A 17691-nucleotide genomic window follows, 5' to 3' on the forward strand; every position below is an offset into this window, starting at 1 on the left:
CGTCTCGGAGGAGAGGCCTCGACTGAGTTCTCGGGAAATGGTCACCAGAGTCGACGATTTCTAGAGGAACATCTACCGTTATGGAACACCCATAGGACAGAATATATCCAAAAGAAACCTCATCTGGATGTGGGTCTTCATGAACGACTTAACGTAGCAACACGCCACGCAAGCCTCATGACTATCCACTCTAAAAGCTGTGTGTACACTCAAGCCTGGGTAATGGGCTTATCTCTCATAGAACACCCCATCCCAACAAACAAACAAACCAATAGCAGAGCCAACAGATACAGCAATGATATGTACACAATGCAATGAAGCAGGTAAATGCTGAAAAATAAATAATTGTACAAAAGAATGAACACCCAATAAACAAACAACCTACAAAAGCTAGGAGGGACTCGCTCAGGGAAACCAGCGTCCCCAGCAGAGTCGCCAGCTGTCGGAACCTTAAAAAGGAGATGCGAAAAAACAACCGGCGAGAAAGAAAAGACAGAAGAGTCGCCACCGTGCGTTATTTATCCCAAAGGAGGGAAATGAAATGCTCTAAGTAAACCTGGAAAAGGGAAAGGAAAAGACAAGGTCTCTCAACCAAATCTTGGGTTCGGGAGTCGATTATGCGAAGGGAGGGTATTAGCACCCTTACGCATCCGTAGTACTCTACGGGATCCACTCTTGTTGTTCTTGTCTAAAGGGTGTGAGTTTATCTAATGTACTATTTACTAAAAGAGGGGTCAAAAGAAAATGACTCGCACGGATGTCGCATCCACTGCATACGTATCTCATCTGAATATGAGAATCAGAGTCTTCGTAGCTCGGCTACCTATGGGTTAAAGAGGAGTGTGTTTTGGGGTGAACGACGTTACTATGCAATCTACCGGATGCTCGACCTTTGGAGACTTACTCGCCTGTAGCAGAAGGAGTTAACGTGTTCTTAGGAGAAGAAAAATCAATGAGTTTGTTTGGGTTTTAGGAATGCTCATGCAAAAAAGGAAGTCCTAGACGAAGGAACAATGCTACCTTAATTAACATGCAAACGAGAGACTATACGAAGCCTAGCAATCCTATGGGGAGACGATCACACCATACAAAACAAACATGCATAAATTAAAATGCCACCAAGGGGGCTCAAACCTACATGGGTAGGGCTTTAGTCAAGAGGGGTCATATCAACCTCGACAAACAAGCCACAAAAAAGGTAATCAAATGGGCTCTTAACCACTGACATTGAACGTCAGGGTGAGCAGATCAAAAGGGTAATGAGGATAAGACCTCATAGCTCTTAACCCTGGACAGGGTGAGCTCATGACAAAAAAGTGGGGATTCTGAAAGGTGGAACCCTCTCCACTGACTGACCAGACAAAAGGTCTTTCGGCACAAAAGTAAACAAACAAAAGAAAACATTGCCTCCTATCGAGGTCTTCCAGCTAAGAAAGCGGTAAAATGCGGGAAAGATAAAGGGATCAAGAGGTCTACCACACGGATAAAGATCCGAAGTAATAACAGCTAAAGAAATAAGAAACCCAGAGATCTCTCGAGCTGGCACCATCAAAGAAAGCAAGTCAGCAAAGCAATCAGAATAAATCTCCAAATGGTATCCCACAAATAAAGTGGAATGCCAAGCAAGCTATCCTTTCAGAAGTCATGTGAGCCCTCACAAAAAAACTCAACAAACAGGTTAGAGTGACAAGATGGGGTGCAATCAAGAGTTGCCCCAAATCAAAGTGTAAACACATGAATCATGCCATTAAAATTCACAAAAAAGCTCACAAAAAGCAACCAAGGGTAGGAGGCCTAAACCTCTTGTCAAACACATGCATCAAAAGGGTATCAAATTCACCCATAATACCTCATACATTCAGAGTATTCAGATTAAAAGCATAAAGTAATGGGAATAAGGCAAACCTGACTGGAGAGATCGAATGAAATTGAATTGCCCGGTTGGGTTTGCAAAGCAATCTGAGGGTTTATATGAGATGGAATTGGTTCTTTGCAGATGAGTTCCTTTCAGTCTCTGGAGGTTGCTCTGAACTCTGTTAGCTCTTCTCTCACTATCTTTTTCCCCAGGGTTTTTTGGGAGATGGAAGTCTAGAATTTATAACCTGATTTTTGTGACTTTGTGGGCTCAAAAGAGAGAGGTTGAAGTCCAAGATTTTTCTGTTATATTTTTTATTTATTTATTTATTTATTTATTTATTTTCTTTTTTTTTCCTTTTTTTTTCAAGGGGGCAAATTTTGAGGTATTATAGGTTTTTAACTTAGCGAGCTGTTCTTTTATTCTTTTAGGCAAAGTATTTCTTGACTGCATCAGTGTTTATAGGACAAGGGAACTTCTCACCATCCATAGTCGTAAGAATTAAAGCACCACCAGAGAAGGATTTATTAACAACATACGAGCCTTCATAATTATGAGTCCATTTCCCCTAGAATCACTATTGAAAAATCAGATCTTCTTGAACATGGGGCCTTCTTCTTTGAATACGCGAGGCCGAACCTTTTTGTCAAAAGCTTTCTTCATTCTTTGTTTATATAATTGACCATGGCATAGAGCCTTCATTCTCTTCTCTTCAATAAGGTTCAACTGATCAAACCTACATTGACACCATTTAGTCTCAGATATCTTAGCTTCCATCAAGACTCTCATTGACGGTATTTTAACTTCCACATGGAATACCACTTCCATGCCATATACTAGAGAGAAAGGGGTTTCCCCTGTTGAAGCGCGAACAGAGGTATGATACTCATATAGAGCAAACAATAGCATCTCATACCAGTCCTTGTAAGTCATTACCATCAACTGGATAATCTTCTTGATATTCTTATTGGCCGCTTCAACTGCGCCATTCATCTTAGGTCTCTAAGGATATGAGTTATGGTGTTCAATCTTGAACTCTTCATACATTTCTTTCATCATTTTATTGTTCAAGTTTGATCCATTGTCATTAATGATCTTGCTTGGAACACCATAACGACCGATAATTTGATTCTTGATCAACTGGACCACCACTTGTTTTGTTACATTGGCGTATGAGTTTGCTTCAACCCATTTGGTGAAGTAGTCAATAACCACTAGAATGAAATGATATCCATTTGAAACTTTCGGCTCAATCATGCCGACCATATCAATTCCCCACATGGAGAAAGGCCAAGGAGAAGAAATAACATTGAGAAGAGTTGGAGGCACATGAATCTTATTAGCATAGGTCTGACACTTATGGCATTTCTTCACATATTTGCAGCAATCGGACTCCATTGACATCCAATAATAACCCGCTCTTAACATTTTCGTCGCCATTGCATGTCCATTGGCAAGGGTACCAAAGGATCCTTCATGTACTTCATGCATTAATATGTCCTCTTCTTGTCTGTTCACGCATCTGAACAAGACCATGCAAAGTTTCTCTTGTACAATATATCTTTATTCAAAAAGAAGTTACCAATCAATCTTCTTAGAGTCTTCTTATCTTTATTTGATGCCCCAAGTTTGTACTCTTGTCTTTGAAGAAAACATTTGATTTAATGATACCATGGTTTATCATCAGTGACCTCTTCCACCGTGAACACATGTGGTGGTCTATCAAGGTGCATAACATCAATATTCGGTACATCATTCCACCGGTTCACTCAATCATGGAGGATAAGGTTGCCAACGCGTCTTCCATCTGATTTTCTTCACGGGGAATATGATGAGATTAAATCTCATTGAAGAAGGTTGACAACGTCCTTGCATAATCTCTATAGGGAATCAAACCAGGTTGGAGAGTCTCCCATTCTCTTTTGATCTGATTAACTAATAAAGCTGAATCTTCATATAAGTCTAGGATTTTGATTCTCAAGTCAATGACTTCTTCCAAACCCATGATGCAAGCTTCATATTCGGCCATGTTGTTCATACAATTAAATGTCAACCTTACGGTGAAAGAAATATGGAAGCCTTGAGGAGTAACAATGATTTCCCCAATTCCATTACCGTAAGAATTAATAGCTCCGTCAAATATCAATCCCCATTGAGATTCTGGCTCTGGCTCTTCATCTGGCAATGGTTCATCATAATCCTTGGCTTTTAAGTACATAACATCTTCATCTAGGAAGTCGAACTTGATAGATTGGTAATCATCAATTGGTTGGTGAGCCAAATGATCATCTAGGACACATCTTTTGATTGCTTTTTGGGTATGGTATTCGATGTCATATTCTAATAACAACATTTGCCAACGAGCAATTCTTCTGTTTAAGACAATGAAGTTAGGTTTAACCTTCTTGGGGGGTCCCAGTGAAGTCGTTATTTCTATTGTGGTGAGAATCGAAGACCAAGCTAATTTATTAGCTTGACTCATAAAACTATAGTTCACCACCAAACTTTATTGTTTCCAAGGGAAAGGGGAAAAGATCAAAACCCACAATAAATATACAAAGCAAAAGGCAAGGCTAAGATGCAAAGCAAATAAGAGTTCTAAGGTATGGGGGTTGATTATACTAAGGGAAGGTACTAGCACCCTAAGTATCTATAGTATCCTATAGGAACCTCTTGAAAATATTTGTGTTTGTTTAAAAGTTGTTTGCTAAAAGATTGGGGAGATGAGAAAAATAAGTGTTTTCTTTATATATATTTTTTTGATTTGGAAAAACGTAAAGTCTTATGCCTACGTACCAATCAAGGATCAAAACCTCCTAGTTCAGGGTACAAATAACAAAAGGGCTTGTTTAGTTGATTTTAGAAGAAGAGACAAGTTGTCATCTTAAGGAGAATACTCATCTAAACCGCCACAAATATGAAAAGATGGATCTTTGCATCATTATGAAGGAAGAGCTCCAACTTGGATATAGAATCTACAAGTATGCCACTAACTCCTTCATATGGAAAATAATCAACAGCAATTTCAATCATTACTATGGAGTAGGAGATTTATATCTCAACTATAAAGATGATTCATGTCTAGTCTCTTTTGAGAAAGGGTTTAAAGTGAAAAAGCCAAGTGGCCAAAGTTTTGAATGAGATTTGTGTTTTTTAGTCTTATAGAGAGAGTTTGATATGCTTAAATTGTTTTGAAACATTTATGAAGAAAGAAATTTTGGAAATTCAATGACCTAAAGTCAAGGTTTTTTATGAAAGAAGTTCAAGTTTGAAAAATCCTAAGATTGGACTAGGGTTTAGAAGGGGCTAAAGGGCACAAGGTGGGTAAAGGAAGCTACATACACACACAATGAATATATTCATGACAATAAGCCAACTATAATCTTTTTCCCTTAGATTGAAACACAAGCACAAGTATCATGCAAGAAATATCATGGATTAACAATATGCACTAAGCAAGCACATGAACAAAATCACTACCATGTATCAAACTTAAATATCTTAAGAAACCAATCAAGGCCATCAATAAAGAATGGAGCAAAAGGCATGGCTTAAAGAGTAGTTCATAACGCATAGATCATACAAGCATACAAGCAAAAATGCCTCAAGAATAATTTTGCAAAGTTCATCAAGTAAAACACCAAACAACATGCATCATGATATCAATCACAAGACATGTAAAAGCAATGGCCGAGGCATTTAAAAGTGGACCTATAAGGAGAATATAAGCATGTTAAACCCTTAACAAATATGTCATACATCAAGACTAAAGCAATATTTGGGAGCAAGTTCGAAGCACATCAAAGCATCATTTTATGACATAAGTTCACATCATACAAGAGTTCAAGTCATTACAGTTCATGCCTCTAAAGTTCATACATTAGGGTTTCAAAGCAAGTCATCAACCATAAACATACATGTACTTCAAGCACAAATCAAACAAACAAGTTATCATCAAGTCTAAGTCCAAGTATAATCAAGGTGTTCAACACATATGGATCAAAATGGGATCAAATTAATAATGGGAAAAATTGAATCAAAGCATACTTAAATGAAAAATAAAAAGGAATAAATAATAAATTTTTTTGGATTTTTTAATATAAAATTAAAAACTAAATATCAAAATAAAAATTATTTTAAAATATGACAATATACAAAAAGAAAATAAATAAATAAAATATTTATTTTGGATTTCCAATATTGATATAATAAAAAAAAGGAAAGAAATATTAAAAGAAATAAAAAAAAGTATAAAAGAAAAAGAGAAAAAAGGGAGGAAAATGAGAAAAAAACAAGGGGAAAAGGTGGAAAAGGAGCAAAATGGGGTATGAGGGGGGTTAAACCTGTGACCCCTGTGTCACAAACATATGCCGGAACAACGCATCAACCATAACGCCAAGGCTGGCTTACCAGTTACAATATGCATCCAACATAAAATATATTAAAATAAAATAAAATAAAAAACACATAACTTCTTCTTCTTCGTGACATTAGTGTAACTTTATTTTTTTTTAATGCAACTTTCTCATTTTTGTACCAAATTAAACATGTGAATATAGCATCTTGCTTAGAATTTCACGATGAATCCAAATATAACATTAGTTTTCATTTATATTAACTCTCACTTACGAATTTCAAACAAAACCAATGAAGACCTAAAATTTCAAAATGAATTAAATCGCATACGAGATGAATCGGTGCCCATTTTCATGGGCCTTTCATTTCTCATATCATAACAAGCATAATGGTACCAAGAATGAATAGAAATGATTCTTAAATGGTATAAAATGATTCTGAGTTTGGATGAATAAAAATTCAAAATATGGCTTTAGTGGAGTTTTCAAGTTATGGCACAAAGTGATTCTGAGTTTGGATGAGTTTTTTTGTTTTCTGGTGTTTCTTATTTTCTTTCTTCTCCCTTTGATGATGAATGGAACGTCGCACTTATAGAGAATTGGATTAACAGAGTTGGATAAAGATTTGGCATTGTTCAATGGATATTGATCAAAAATAAAAAATATGGTGAAAGGTACAAGTAGCATTTTGCTCTAGCATGACTGCAAGTTGACATTTTTGAGCTTTTTCTCTTAGTTGGACAAGCTACCTCTAGTATTCATAATGGATCTTATAAATTATTGAAGGAGTTTTGATCCAAAAGCACTTTTCATGAAGTGCACAAAAGGTAATTCAAGATGGACCGTTAGAGCAAACTTTTGTCCCTTGAATAGAGATCAATTTGGCTCAAGTTTGGTATCAATTTGCAGATATCACGGGATACTTCAAATATTATGCTGATACCATCTTGGAAAAATGATTGAAAAATTATCTAAGTTGGCTCCAAATTCGTGTGAACCAAACTGACCAAAACACTTAGAAAAATTATGGATTTTTGGCCATTGATCAACAACATGAGACATCCACTTTAGCCCTTTCATTTCTCTCAATTGACAAAGGCTTTTTGGATCAAATTTTCCACCAAGATGAAATAGGAAGTATGGTTTTTAAATGCATCCCTCAAGCATCAAGAATGGTTGTCTGGATTTTTGGCAAATTGGTCATAAAATCATGCACTTGGAAAGGCTAAAGACTTTTAGAAAAAATTCTAAGTGTTTTGAAATTTTCAGCAACTTGAAACCTCAACTTTCACCATCAGTATCTTCCACTTCAAGAAAGATTTTGGAATCAAATTTTCATCATCCTGTAGTATCAAACATCGTCTTTAATTGTATCCCTTGTTTTCCCAAAATGGATGCTTGAGGAAGAAGGTGCAAATTTGGAAAGTTGGTCACTTGAACATGAAATTTTGGGACTTAGAGAATTTTTCAAAACCCTAATTTGGACAAGTCTTGATCTTTTCTTGATTTCCTTGATTTAACTTGATCAAATTAAATCAACTTTCATATTTCTTTGATCCTTGACTTAATAAACCCATAGTTGACCAAAAATGTTAAAAGTCAAACTTTAACTTTGAGCATCTGTTGACTTTTTTTAATTGAACCAGAATTCTTCAACTATCAATAGATCAAACTGAAATTCTAGTTAACAGACTTTCGATGTCACACGGGATGTTATGACATCCAATTCTGCACAGACAAGAATTATGCAGAAATTAAAAAGTAAGTGCAGTAAATAACACAAGGAATTGTTTACCCAGTTCGGTGTCACACACACCTACGTTTGGGGGCTACCAAGCCAGGGAGGAAATCCACTATTAGTAGTATTAATTCAGACCTTAAACCAACTATTTAATCCTATCACTTAATACCTACCCAATGCAATTTCAATCTTACACTAAGATCATAGTTCCTACTCACTCCCCCTCAATCACCTCATTGATTACAACCTTTAATTATATTAAAGTTTGTAGTGAAGTCACACTTCAAACAACTCTTGATTGTGCTTAACAGCTTTAATCAAGATACACAGCACTCACGCTTAAAAGCTTAGAGTGACACAACACTTACAACTCAATGAACACCCTAGTCCAATGCAATCATCTAGGTGATAATTGCTTGGCTCACAAGATACACCTAATACAAGACACACAAAAATACAGCAGTGAAGTATGATGGAACAATAAAATCTTCACGCCTAAAATCCCCGAGTTTTGAATGAAGGATTGCCATCCTTTTATATTGCAGCACTTGGGCCTTGTACTTGTATTTCCTGAAATTAAGGTTAAGCAAGTTAACCTAATTTCCACATATTAGGGTACTAACAAATAGGCTATTTGTTAGGTTCATTAATTGTAGCTTAGTTGTTAGTTTCCTGGATTTTAGCTCAGCGGTTGGATTCCTGAAAAATAGCCTGAGAAAAATACTGAAACAGAAAAACTAACCATCCTATAATTTAGCATATGCTGTCAGGAATGAATGTCACAACATTCAGTTTGACGTCCAGAACATAGACCATATGCTAAGTCTGTTATTTTTCTGAAAACAAACTGTACAAAATGTTGTACTGTAAAAGACCAACCAGTCTATACTTCAGTATCAGCTTACAGTAATAAATGTCAAAACATCCAATTTGACATTTACATAATGGGCCTTATGCCAGGTCTGTTATCCTCCTAAAGAACAAACTGAGATACATACTGAACTGTAGCAGAAAACCAACCTCCCTATTATTCAGTATATGTTGTCAATGATGAATGTCATAACATCCAGTTTGACATTCAGACAGTAGGCCTTATGCCAGGTCTGTTATTCCCTTGATAAACAGACTGAAATTAAATACTGAGTTATAGCAGACAACCAATTGTTCTACACCTCAGTATCTGCTGTCAGGGATGAATATCATTACATCTAATTTGACATTCAGTAAATCCTATATTAGCTAAACATGCAGCATACTACTCAAGTATGTCATGACATCAGTCAGGACATCAGAGTACAGTTAGATGTTCTAACACAAAATGCAGCCAATCAAACATCTCCACAGCATGTCATGACATCAGTCAAGACATTAGAGCCCAGCTAGTGTTTTAACATAAAATGCAGCCAATCAAACATCTTCAAACTCCCTCTTTGGCAAATTTTTGGCTAAAACAACTTGGCATCACAACAGAGTTCGCAACAGCGGAAAACATACATCTAGCAGGGAAAAACCTAGCTAATACACTCAGAGCAGCTACACACTCAACACATATAGAAGTTAAATAAAAACTTCTAACAGCAGCACACATACAGATAACACACTCACACTCATCACACATAGAAGTGGAACATCAGCTGCATCACAACCTCTGGATTAGAGGATCTTCAATATCTGTTTAATTCATCTGTTGTCCTGGGGCATCACAGGTGTTACTCCCCCTTTTTGTCAAAAATGTTGCCAAAGCAACACCATAAATTACAGACCAAAATAAACAGAATTACACACAAATGACAGAAATACAATCTTGATTTTACTTCACAGTTTCAATCAAAAATACTCCCTCTTGATCTTGCTTTATAGCTTTGATCAAGACACCACCCACTTGATCTTGCTTCACAGCTTTGATCAAGTAGTCACACACTCTTGCTTTACAGCAGGTACACCCATATCAGATGTCATGACTTTGAGTATGACATCTTGAACCACTCCTGCATGAACACTTTCTTGAAGTCCAGCAGGCACACAGGCTGTCTCATGTTAGGATATCCCCTTAACATCTTGTTACCACACTTGCAGCAAGTAACATAGCTGTGATCTGTTGTCCAATCATAGCACACTTTCAATTGTTTAATAGGTTGAGATATTAAACAATACATCCCAAACATCATTGATTGCTATAAATCCTCAGAAAGGCATATCCCCAATTTTCCCCTTAAATTTTCAAACTGAGTAGCATCCAGAGCCTTTGTGAATATGTCAGCAAGTTGTAGTTCAGTGGCTACATATTCCAAGGTAATCACTTTGTCTTCCACCAGATCTCTGATGAAGTGATGTCTAATGTCAATATGTTTGGTCCTGCTGTGTTGGATGGGATTCTTGGAGATATTGATGGCACTGAGATTGTCACAGAACAATGTCATGACATTCTGAGAGACATTATACTCAGTAAGCATCTGTTTCATCCACACCAGTTGGGAACAACTGCTTCCAGCTGCTATGTACTCAGCCTCTGTAGTGGACAGTGATATACAGTTCTGTTTCTTGCTGAACCATGATATGAGATTGTTTCCCAAGAAGAAACATCCTCCTGATGTGCTTTTTCTGTCATCAGCACTCCCAGCCCAATCAGCATCACAATACCCATATAAGACAGGCTCAGAGCCATGAGAGTATAGCATACATAGTCACAAGTCCCATTGATATACTTGAGAATCCTCTTGACTTGATTTAAGTGGCTCACTTTGGGTTCTGCTTGGTATCTAGCACACACTCCAACTGCATAGGAAATATCAGGTCTACTTGCAGTTAGATATAGTATACTACCTATCATGCTTCTATACAAGCATTGATCAACACTGGGACCTCCTTCATCTTTGGTTAATTTCAAATGAGTAGGTGCAGGTGTTCTTTTGTGTCTAGCATTATCCATACCAAGCTTCTTAGCTATGTTTTTGGCATATTTGCTTTGGGAGAGAAACATGGAATCCTCCATTTGGTTAACTTGCATTCCAAGAAAATAAGTCAATTCCCCAACCAGACTCATTTAAAACTCAGATTGCATCTAGTGAACAAAATGTTTCACCATTTGCTCTGACATTCCACCAAAGACAATATCATCCACATAAATTTGGGCAATCATGATTTTTCCATCTTCATCCTTCACAAACAAGGTCTTATCTATCCCTCCTTTTCTGTACCCATGAGAGGTCAGAAATTCAGTCAACCTTTCATACCAAGCTCTAGGTGCTTGCTTCAACCCATACAAGGCTTTCCTCAACTTCTACACATGTTTAGGCAGGTTAGGATCACAGAACCCTTTAGGTTGTTCCACATAGACTTCTTCATTCAAGTAGCCATTTAAAAAGGCACTCTTCACGTCCATTTGGAACAATTTGAACTTCAAAATGCAGGCCACACCTAACAGCAATCTGATTGACTCAAGTCTAGCAACAGGTGCAAACGTCTCATCAAAATCAACCCCTTCAACTTGAGTATATCCTTGAGCCACTAGTCTTGCTTTATTCCTAGTGATTACTCCTTTCTCATCAGATTTGTTCTTGTAAATCCACTTGGTACCAATGATGTTAGTCCCTTCAGGTCGTGGAACTAACTCCCATACTTCATTCCGTTTAAACCGCTCCAGTTCATCTTGCATGGCATTGATCCAATATTCATCAATCAGGGCTTCTTTCACATTTTTTGGTTCAACTTTGGATACAAAACAGGAATTTGAGCTATTCTCCCTTGATCTGGTAGTCACACCCCTATTGGGATCCCCTATGATAAGATCCTTGGGGTGGTCCTTCTGAATTCTGATAGAAGGCACTTTGTTGGATGCATCTACCTCACATTCAGGAGGAGTCTCCAGTACCTCTTCGGACTTGACTGGAATGTCTGTTGACGTATCAAGGAATGTTCCAACATCCTCTATGACATTGATTCCTTCCTCTTTATCATCCATAATAACATTTATGGATTCCATCAGGACATTGGTCCTGTAGTTGAACACTCTGTAGGCTCTGCTGTTAGTTGAGTATCCTAGGAATATACCCTCATCACTTTTGGGATCCATTTTCCTTCTCTGTTCACGATCTGTAAGAATATAACATTTGCTTCCAAAGATATGAAAGTACTCCACAGTGGGTTTTCTACCTTTCCATATTTCATACAGAGTGGAAGAGGTTCCTTTTCTCAAGGTAACTCTATTGTGAACATAGCAAGCTGTATTCATAGCTTCGGCCCAAAAGTGCATAGGAAGCTTCTTTGCATGAATCATTGCCCTGGCAGATTCTTGAATAGTTATGTTTTTCCTTTCAACTATCCCATTTTGCTAAGGAGTTATAGGAGAGGAAAACTCATGACTTATCCCTTCAGACGAGCAAAACTCATCAAACTTGGAATTCTTAAACTCCGTCCCATGGTCACTCCTAATTCGGACAACACAACTGTCCTTTTCCCTTTGAAGTCTGATGCACAGTTCTTTGAAGACATCAAATGCATCTGACTTTTCTCTGATGAAGCTTATCCAAGTGTATCTGGAATGGTCATCAACAACCACATAGGCATACCTTTTTCCACCTAGACTTTCAACTTGCATAGGTCTCATTAAGTCCATGTGCAAAAGTTCCAGAGTTTTGGATGTTTTAGGATGTCCCAGCTTAGGATGTGACATCTTGGTTTGCTTGCCAACCTGGCATTCTCCACAGACTCTTCCTTCATCAATAAGCAACTTTGGGATTCCTCTAACTACTTCCTTGGATATGATCGTTTTCATTCCCCTTAAATAGAGATGACCAAGACGTCTATGCCACAACTTCACCTCCTGTTCTTCCTTGGCTGAGGAGCAAATTGTGGAGTAGTTTGAGACTTTAGGTTCCCACAGATAACAGTTATCTTTGGATCTGGATCCTCTCATAACTTCCTGATTATCTCCATTCGTCACAACACATAGCTCCTTAGTGAACTGAACATAGAACCCTTGATCACACAGCTGGCTTATGCTTATGAGATTAGCAGTTAGTCCTTTTACTAACAGCATATTATTCAGTTCTGGAACTCCAGAGCTGTCCAGCTTACCCACACCTTTGATTTTTCCTTTAGCACCATCACCAAAGGTCACATAACTGGTAGTGTGAGGTTGTATATCCACCAATAAATTCGCCATACCAGTCATATGTCTTGAGCAGCCACTATCAAAGTACCAGTCTTCTCTGGTAGATGCCCTTAGAGTTGTGTGAGCTAACCTAGCAAACCATTGTCGTTTCTTGATGGGGGCATTCTGCTTATATGCCTTATGCTTAGGTCTGACATGAGGGGTTTGGTTAGGATAACCATGCAGCCTGTAGCAGAAGGCTTTTATATGACCAAACCTACCACAGTAGTGACATCTCCATCTCTGAAATTTCTTCTTCTGATGGTTACTCATCCTGGTTCCTTGATGTTGAGACATTGGGTGTGACTTCTGCTTGAATTTCTGAACTTCAGCCTTTGAGCGTTTGAGTTCAGTTGAGGATTTCTTCACAAAGCCTAAACCAGACATGGTTCCTGACTTCTGTCCCACCTTTAGGATCTCTTCCAAAGTGTCCGTTCCTTTATTTAGCATTCTGATGGATTTTGTCATTTGATCTAGCTTGGAGGTCAGCAAGGTTATCTCACCATTTAGACCATCTATGACTGTCAGATGCTTCTGTTTCTCATCCTCCAGCTCCTTGATGAGTTTCTTCTGCCTTTCTCTTTGTACACGCACTTCTGCACTTTTGACACATAGCTCTTTATATGATGCAGCAAGTTCATCAAAGGTCAGTTCATCTCCACTTGAGTCATCATCAGTGGCACAAACACTAGTTAGTGCAGTGACATGTTTAGCAGATTCTCCTTCAGATTCACTCTCAGAATCTCCTTCAGACCATGTGACAGATAGCCCTTTCTTTTGCATCTTGAGGTAAGTAGGACATTCAGCTCTAACGTGTCCAAAACCTTCACATCCATGACACTGGATTCCCTTGCCTTGGTTGAACTTTTCTTCAGAAGTTGATATTTTCCTGATGTCAGACGAGATGTTCTTGACATTTGGTCTACCTTTTTGATCAATCTTCTTTACGAACTTGTTGAACTGTCTCCCAAGCATGGCTATGGCTTCTAATATGCTTTCATCACCTCCAGTACTTCCTGCTTCTGAATCCTCTTCAGTATTTGATACAAAAGCTACGCTTTTGTTCTTCTTTTCAACATTCTCACACAAGCCCATTTTAAAAGTTTGGAGAGAACCAATAAGCTCATCCACCTTCATATTGCAGATATCCTGAGCCTCTTCTATAGCAGTGACCTTCATGGCAAATCTCTTAGGTAATGACCTGAGAATCTTTCTTACCAGTTTCTCTTCAGCCATTTTCTCACCTAAGCCACCAGAAGTGTTGGCAATTTCAAGAATATTCATGTGGAAGTCATGAATAGTCTCATCCTCTTTCATCCTCAGATTTTCAAACTTGGTGGTCAACATCTGAAGTTTATATATCCTCACCTTGGAGGTACCTTCATGAGTTATCTTGAGGGTATCCCAAACTTCTTTAGCCAGCTCACAGTGATGCACCAGTCTGAAGATGTTCTTACTTATTCCATTGAACAGTGCATTCAAGGCCTTAGAGTTTCCAAGGGCTAGAGCCTCTTGCTCCTTGTCCCACTCTTCTTCTAGAATTTGCATAGTGGTTCCATCTTTACCTGTCTTCGTTGGGGATTCCCATCCTTTGTTGACAGCTCTCCAGACTTTGCTCTCTAGAGACCTCAAGAAGGCTATCATACGAGGCTTCCAGTCATCATAGTTAGAACCATCCAGCATGGGTGGTCTATTTGAGTATCCTACATCCTTGTCCATGGTACTAGAAAGTAACTTCCCTAGATCTCACCCAGAAATTAACCGGCAGGGTGTCTGCTCTGATGCCAATTGAAATTCTAGTTAACAGACTTTCGATGTCACACGGGATGTTATGACATCCAATTCTGCGCAGACAAGAATTATGCAGAACTTAAAAAGTAAGTGCAGTAAATAACACAAGGAATTGTTTACCCAGTTCGGTGTCACACACACCTACGTCTGGGGGCTACCAAGCCAGGGAGGAAATCCACTATTAGTAGTATTAATTCAGACCTTAAACCAACTGTTTAATCTTATCACTTAATACCTACCCAATGCAATTTCAATCTTACACTAAGATCAGAGTTCCTACTCACTCCCCTCAATAACCTCAGTGATTACAATCTTTAATTATATTAAAGTTTATAGTGAAGTCACACTTCAAACAACTCTTGATTGTGCTTAACAGCTTTAATCAAGATACACAGCACTCACGCTTGAAAGCTTAGAGTGACACAACACTTACAACTCAATGAACACCCTAGTCCAATGCAATCATCTAAGTGATAATTGCTTGGCTCACAAGATACACCTAATACAAGACACACAAAAATACAACAGTGAAGTATGATGGAACAATAAAATCTTCACGCCTAAAATCCCCGAGTTCTGAATGAAGGATTGTCATCCTTTTATATTGCAGCACTTGGGCCTTGTACTTGTATTTCCTGAAATTAAGGTTAAGCAAGTTAACCTAATTTCCACATATTAGGGTACTAACAAATAGGCTATTTGTTAGGTTCATTAATTGTAGCTTAGTTGTTAGTTTCCTGGATTTTAGCTCAGCGGTTGGATTCCTGAAAAATAGCCTGAGAAAAATACTGAAACAGAAAAACTAACCATCCTACAATTTAGCATATGCTGTCAGGAATGAATGTCACAACATTCAGTTTGAGTCCAGAACATAGACCATATGCTAAGTCTGTTATTTTTCTGAAAACAGACTGTACAAAATATTGTACTGTAAAAGACTAATCAGTCTATACTTCAGTATCAGCTTACAGTAATAAATGTCAAAACATCCAATTTGACATTTACATAATGGGCCTTATGCCAGGTCTGTTATCCTCCTGAAGAACAGACTGAGATACATACTAAACTGTAGCAGGAAACCAACCTGCCTATTATTCAGTATATGCTGTCAATGATGAATGTCATAACATCCAGTTTGACATTGAGACAGTAGGCCTTATGCCAGGTCTGTTATTCCCTTGATAAACAGACTTAAATTAAATACTGAGTTATAGCAGACAACCAACTGTTCTACACCTCAGTATCTGCTGTCAGGGATGAATACCATTACATCTAGTTTGACATTCAGTAAATCCTGTATTAGCTAAACCTACAGCATACTACTCAAGTATGTCATGACATCAGTCAGGACATCAGAGTACAGTTAGATGTTCTAACACAAAATGCAGCCAATCAAACATCTCCACAGCATGTCATGACATCAGTCAAGACATTAGAGTCTAACTAGTGTTTTAACATAAAATGCAGCCAATCAAACATCTACACAAACATCTTAAGCCAATTGAATCACATGAGTAGGATATGAGGAAGAATTTGAGACATTTGAATCATGTTTCAAGGAATGAGATCATGTTTTGGTTAAAAAGTCAACATCAATCTAACTTTGACCAAAACCCTAATTTGAAGCATCTGATGAATTATAGCTTGATAAACTTGAGTTGATGTAAACTTCAAAATTGATTATTGATGGAGGGAATCTCTTGATCATCATGAGTGAGAAAAGGATCTTGAGATGTTGAGGATCATACTAATCCTTGATTGGTCAACCACTTGAACTCCTTGGTGAAAAACCCTAACTTATGAACAAAGCAAACAAGATATGTTTTTGTATTTTCAAGGGGTTAGGAAAACATAAAAATAACCATTGTTTGTGACATAGATGTTATGTAAATGATGCAAATGAGGTGAAATGTTAAGGGTAAAAATTAGGGTATGACAGGGATGATTCGACTTCAAGACAGGATGAGTCGACTCATTCGTAGCTTGTATTAACTCATGAGCAGCTTGTATCGATACATACAAGGTAGAGTTGTTTTGGTTTAAAATTACTTCCAGATTGAGTTGACTCTAACCATAGATGAGTCGACTCATTCGTAGCTTTTATTGACTCATTCTCATCTTGTATCGATACATACAAGGAAGAATTATTTCTTTTGAAAATCTATTAAGTATGTATCGACTCAACTTGGTATGTATCGACTCATTTACTGCTTTTTCATGAAAAATCATATTTTTATCATGTTATGGCCTATTGAATCTATTTTTACATGTTCTATAATGATGATGCGCATCTAGACAAAGACTATAAGGCCCGACATACACAAGAGCTAACCTACCTAATTTTGACATCTTACAAAACTTATCTAAGAGAATGTTGCACTCACATACTCCCATTTTTTGATGATGTCAAAACATACTAGGAATTCTTGATGTCTTTGTCAAAGCTCCCTCTAAATATGTGCATCAACCTTATGCTTTTTCCCTTTTTACAACATCAAAAAGAGACAAAGACGGAAGACGTGGGAAGCATCATGAGAATTACACAACAACATAAACTCACTTAGAGGCATTGCAAAGATTAAACGAATAAACTATAATGTGCACTCACTTAGAATAACGTCAAATTGAAAACAATGCTTAATCATAAATACACAACCAAGTATAGAAACATAATATCCAAATCACAGTTGGTATAAAAGGTTGCAACATAAGAATACAATATAAAAAAAAGACATGAAAGCATAAATACATTTGTAATGCAAAGGAAAGATAAATAACATGCTAACCCACACATATC

Source organism: Lathyrus oleraceus, chromosome 3 (genome assembly GCF_024323335.1).
Source record: "Lathyrus oleraceus cultivar Zhongwan6 chromosome 3, CAAS_Psat_ZW6_1.0, whole genome shotgun sequence".
NCBI classification, from domain to species: Eukaryota; Viridiplantae; Streptophyta; class Magnoliopsida; order Fabales; family Fabaceae; genus Lathyrus; species Lathyrus oleraceus.